Consider the following 6,302-nt stretch of genomic DNA (forward strand, 5'->3'; position numbering starts at 1 on the left):
GAGCTGGGAGCAACAACCAAAGTGTCATCATGACCAACATCCAGCAGGAGCAGCAGCAACAGCAACAACAACTACAGCACATGAGTTATTGCATTGTCGCCGGCGTCGTCATGGTTGCTCTTCTTCTTCCACCCGAGCCCCGCCCCACTTTTCTGACGCCCCCTTGCACTACTAACCTCTGCTGTTGCTGTGGCTGCTGCTGCTGCTCCTTCCCTTTTGCTGCTGTGGTGGCCAGCGGTTCCTGCGTAGTTGTTGTTGCGCTTTCGACGCGACAGAAGGATTTAGTGAAGCTTAGCGCAGAGCAAGAAACAAAAAAGACAACTACAACAGCAGCCAGGATGCAGACATAAAAACCAAGGAAGAACTCGACTAATTGAGTACCCTGGAAACTTTGATTCAAGCTGGTCAATACAAATCGTTACTGAATGCATAAGTAATTAAGTAAACTATCCTCTATGATTTTCCATTTGTACGTCGGGAATGTGTAAGCTTTCCTTAGAAATGCGAATGCCTGTTAGCAATAATCCAGTGAATATGCAAAGTTAGGATATGGCTATATTTTTGTTGCAATCATCATCACCAAAGGCAGGGTAGCAAATAGTGAAATGCAAATGCTGAAGCTCGTGCTTCCTTGGCGTAGCCTTTAAAAAGTGCGGACACATATTGACTGTCGTCTCGCGTTAAATCTTCTTGCACTTTAGATTCAGGATTCGGATGCCATCCACTCTCTGGGCAGCTCCAAGCTGCAGATACTTTTGTCCCGCGCTATTTGTTTGCACTTCAAAAGGATTTTAATCAAAGTTTTTCAAGTGGCACAATGATGCACTCTATTGCCATCACGAAAGTAGCTGGTTTCCTTGGCGAAAAATGCAGACAGAGTGAGATTTATCTGCCGTTATTCACAGTGATTTAATTATTATTTTCGTTTTTCTTTTTTTTTTTTTATACCCAGCTCTTGTTTTGCCCGGCACATAGAAATTATGATTGCTTTTTGAACTGCCCACACTTAAAGCCATGGCTTGAACTAGCTTTTGCCTAGAGAACAACGATGGCTAATTTCATTTACTCCCCGCGTGGTGGTGGCTAACTTTTCATTTCATTTAATCAGCGGCAGGAACAGCGAACCGCTGCCGCAGCGGAAAACTTTTCATGTTTGGGAACACTTGCCGCTGCACTTTGCTCTGCGGTTGACACACTGTCCCCGGATCTGGATGGGATTCGCATGGTATTTCGAATGGGAGCCCCATGTCCTGTGCCCACTTGTAGCCACTTAACAAATTTTGCGCCTCGCCGTTTTTCGAAGCTCTTCCCAATGGGGTACACTCACAAAAAAAAAAAAGGAGAGAAAAGAAAAACAAATTTTGACGCCACCCTTGATTGACTGCCAACTCGGAACTGTCCACTGGAAATCCTTCACTGGCCAACTGGGCAGAGAGCAGAGAGCGTGCCCCTGACACGAGGTGAGTGCTTAGGCTGGAGGACATTAGTTCTGGTCCTGGCTGCCCGTTTCTGGTCTTCAGTTTCTGGTGCGGGTATCATGACCAGACAAGTGTCTGGTTGTCATTGGGGCTGTGACTTGACGATGATGCTGATGGAGTTGGCTCTCAACGATGACAGTCGGAAAAGTGCACTAGCCGGAATCGGTAGAAGAACCTTTGATTTCTGATAGTGAAGTTAGGCTAAGCTTAAAGCTAATCTTTACTTACTTACATATCGCTTATGTCACTGCATACATACATAACGTTACATCACTTTGCATGACATTCTAGTAAGTGCAATTTGAATATATTTTTAGATCAATATTTAATTTTTGTGCTCTTTTTTTCTCTATTGATACAATTTGTTGATTTCAAAATGTAAAATCAGCAATCATTTTTGTGCAATACTTTCGCTCCAGTGGCATCCGTTTCGGTTACTGCTTTTTGGCTCACAAAAAACCTGTTAAATAATTGGCTTTTAGCATTTTAAGCGTGTATCTAGCCATAAAGAACCAGAACCTTCTGCCCTCGAACACTCAAACCACTCGATTCCCATTTGGTTGGGTGTCCATTAAAAGGCAATTTATGCGAATGCCTGAAAGTATGTTAAGTTTTTTTATAAGCGGAAACGGATATCGGCGAATGTTTACCGGATGTGGCTAATTGTTGTTGTAATGCCCTAACTGAGGTGTTTATAATGTTCTGCACTATTTTGAATAATAATTTACCATAGATAATAAATACCAAATTAACGTTAGTTACTTTAGCAGAATATATACAATAACTTTTAGGAAGAGTATTTCAACTACTTGGATATAGCTAGTAACTATATTTTCTTGTTCATGTACTTGATTTTTGATTAATCTAAAGCCAGAAAATATTGATAAATATTTGCCAAATGCATATTCGGCTCAGATGTGGCACAAAAAACCAACTAACAGTAAGAAAAATTAATTCGCTGTTTGTCGACGATTGGCTTTATTGTATTTGCCAAATTTTGGTTTGAATTTGGCCCCTCCTCCCTCTCTTTCGCACAATCTCCTCCGTCCTTTTCGCACCGTATCGAAGTGAGGTCCTGGCGTAAACGTAATTAAAATAGTTCGACTATACGAATCAATAAACAAATTGATTATGCAAATTTACTGTTTATTTGCATTCGACTTGCCATTGTAATTGTCTGTGCGTGTGTGTGTGTGTTTTCGTTGCCTCGTCCGTGTAAGTGTATGTGTTATCTGTGTGCATGTATTGGACATTAATAGGTTTTGTTGTTGCCCCTCGGCCAGGCTTTATTTTAGCCAAAATTTATATACATTTAATGCTCAATCGGAGCGGAAATAAAAAGTTTACAAAAACACATTGTCTTTTTTTTACGTTCGCTGCTTGGTAAAAATCAATGGGAAAAGCGGAAACGGAAAGCGCATGTTTTCCATTACGGTTGCTAAATGGGTTCGGATTTCCACGCTGCTCCGGGGGCATCGAAAATGTTTGTAATTGACTTATTTTACTGTAATTTATAAAGCTCCTCTGCAACTGCTATAATAAAGTGTTTTCTCATGATCCGCCCCATTTTCCCTCCATGCCGCCATTTCACTTCCCCATTCCTGACTGCATAAATGCATTTTTAATTAAACACGAAAAAAAAAACAAACAAAATGCACATAACAATACGACAAAGTAAACAAATTAAAATCAAATTAGTACATTTTTTTTTCACACACAGCTAAAAATCTTCTGTGAAAAAAGTGCATTAAAAACTCCCGACATGTAAGAGTTAAAAACCATATGCATTCCACATTATTTGAAATAATTCCGTATTGATATAGTTATAAATAAAATAGGAATTTCCCTTATGTCAAGATTATTGAGCACAAAAATTTAATTTTATTTTCGGGATACATTAAATTTAAAATGAATTCTTTAATTGTATTTGATGCAATGAAAATAATAATTAATTTAGTCGCATATGTTAATCTCATAACTAACTTCCAAGAACATACTTCCATTTCTGGCACAATTTGGCTTCCTTCCGCTTGCGGTGGCAATCTCCTCCAGCCTTAGATGCTGGCTGCCACAGCACAAATACTTATCGCATCAGGTTACTATCATTATATTTAACCAGTTCCCCGGCTTTTCAGTGCCCCCATCCGCCCATTAGGTCCCTGCTCCTCGAGTGACTTCGAAATTCGCTCAAATTGCCTGGGGAAAGTCATGAAGACAGACGCAGACAGGCGGCGAAAAGGTATAGCAGGTGGAAAATCAGGCGGTTGGAGCGACTTCCTCTTAACTCACACCTCCCCTGACAGTTTCACAATGGCAAATTGTTGCATCCGCTTTTCTTTTAGCTTTTTAAATGCAATTTCAACACAGCACAACACACACGTGTGTGCCTTTCCCATTTGCATGTTACGATTGCTAGCGTTGCTTTTGCCATTGCTGTTGCTGCTGCTCCTTGGATCTCATCCTGTTTCCGGGCGATGTTGCTGCTGTTGCTGGTGGTGTTGCTGCTTGCCAGCTTCCTGCAACATTGCTCCATCAGGTCTCAGGACTCAGGACTCCTGGCCTCGTCCTTCGCCTATGCAGCAACAGCTTACGTTGTTTGCTTTCACTTGGCATTTTGTTGCCATTCGTTGTTCATCTTCCCATTGCAGGATCCTTCACCCCATCCTCGTGTCCCACCGCAAATTGCCTTTAATTCATTTTCCGCAATTACTCCCGGCCACATGGAAGCGGGAAGAAAGTTGGGGGGAAACTACTCATTACCATGCCACCCTTCCACCCACTAGACTCTTGTCGTAGGCGCACTTTTCGCATTCCATTTGCATGCCTCTAGGGAACATTCCGTGTATCCATCTGCATAATGATGAGGGGATTCCCCATTGCCCGAGCTCGAACCTCCTGTCACTCTCATTGTGTCTCGTTTTAAGCGCATTAAGTGACCGGTGGGTGGAGTGGGCGCCGTGGGCGGTTGTCTGGCCCCCCACTCCGTTAAGGTCAGCTCTGATCAATGTCAATTGCCGCATGTTGGCAGCCGTGAGTTGCAGCAGTCGCATACAATTAACCGGCAACCGAAACTGAAGTGGAAGCAACAGCAGCACCAGTTCCCAAACCCAATGCAACAGCTCTGGGACACGCAGGGCAAACATTGGTGCAAGATGGAGTAACATTAGAGATGCCCCTTCATTCGGGTGCAACAATATACAGTCCTTAAGACCACAAGATAAGTTAGCCTAAAAGAAGTAATTATATTTTATTTAGAAATCTAGGTTTTTCTTTGACCAATGCTCATTTCGAATTTCTTATCTACAAAATTTTCTAGTTTTTCATGTACTTACTGACATATTTTAGCAGATAGCATGACCGGTGCATACCCAGCTGCTTAACATGGCGGATGCCCACTGGTGGACACGCTTCGCATCCTTGGGCTTCTGTGTGTCGCTTTTCCGCTCCGCCCCCGTTTGCATCGCATCCAAATGTATCTGCATCTGCATCTCCATCTGCTTGGCATCGCAACCCATCGCATCGCTCTTGGCCAGCAATGAGATGCATCGTGCAGCGGGAATTGGAAAACTGTTAACCGTCTGAAGGTTGCCTTGTTGATATTCCCAGTCCAAAAAGAGAGTGACAGCAAGGGGGGGGGGAGGTACAGTGAGGGGGCGGTCCGGCGGTAGTCGTAAACTTTGCCGCTTGCCTTCGCTGTGCATTTGGTGGCCATTTTCAATTTACTGACGCTGTCATTGCCGGAAGACAAATGTGGGTGAAGTGCGTCCATGTGGGGGCATCTGTATGTGTGGCACATGTGTGAGCCATACACTGAAAAATAATAACGTGAATAGCAATCATAACAGTGAAAGTAATTTAAATTAAATGCACATTAAGTTCTAGAAGTTTTTAGTCTTCATGCCAATAATCAAATTTATTCATTTTGTATACGGATTATGACATTGATTTTCTCTAAGTGTAAATGACTATGTGCAGTGCTAGTGTGTGTGTGCTGAGTCCTTGTGTGGGTGCACTGGCATGTTGTGATTGCGGACTGTTGCTTCACTTGAGTGGCGGCAAGTCGGCGACCCAACAGCTACCCAAGTTTTTCGCCAGCTTTTCCTGATTTTCCTCCCTCACACCCTTTGGAAAAACGTGCAACAGGGTGCTTCTATTTTTCTTGCCTGGCATTTTTCCGTTGACCTTCTTCTCTGGGCAACATTTCTGCACAGTTGTTGGCTTTTCTTTTGGGCCGACTGTTGTAATTGTTGCTAAAGCAGCAAAACGTCGACGCTGAAATTGCAGCAACTGTAATAACAAAATGGCCCCCGGATTTGGTCCTGCTCTCTCTCGCTTTTCAACGGAGGTGGAAAATGCGGACGGGTAAGGAAATGCCCCGGCTGAGGAATGGGAAATATTTCCAGCTTGACTTATTTTGACTTCGCTCAGTACCCTTTCGTTTGGCTGTTCCTACGATTTGGCGCCGCAACTGCCAGCAAAGTTTATTCAACGCAAAATGTGCAATGTGGAAACGTGCCGCATGTGGCGGGGTGTGGTGGGCGTTGTTCGCTGGACGTTTTGTGGGCGTGGCATCAGCATTTACTGCCCTTGCACACTGATTTCCTGTTGCATTTCCGGTTAGCCAACGATGAAGTTGCCTCCTTTCCCACCCGAATGGCCTTTCCCTTTTCCATTCGGGCATCCACACACTTTGTGTTAGCACATAAAACTAAATCGAATTTAGAACACTTCCAAAGGAAATTGGAAATTAACTAAAAATGAGTTATTTGCATGGGAAATTGTTACCAGTTTGCGGGTGAAAATATATGCACTGCACAGAAGATT

General features: G+C 43.1%; 1 long non-coding RNA gene across 1 annotated transcript; it reads right to left on the reverse strand.

Moving 5' to 3' along the window:
* Positions 1 to 3,642: 3,642 nt before the first annotated feature.
* On the reverse strand, positions 3,643 to 5,062 carry lncRNA:CR34047 (long non-coding RNA:CR34047). The gene is made up of 2 exons (NR_048231.1): positions 4,811 to 5,062; positions 3,643 to 4,705 (listed from the first exon to the last, which is right to left on the reverse strand). It is a non-coding gene; the product is annotated as a long non-coding RNA:CR34047 (long non-coding RNA).
* Between the last annotated feature and the right edge of the window lie 1,240 nt (positions 5,063 to 6,302).

The sequence above is a fragment of the Drosophila melanogaster genome, chromosome 3L (genome assembly GCF_000001215.4).
Source record: "Drosophila melanogaster chromosome 3L".
Lineage (NCBI taxonomy): Eukaryota > Metazoa > Arthropoda > Insecta > Diptera > Drosophilidae > Drosophila > Drosophila melanogaster.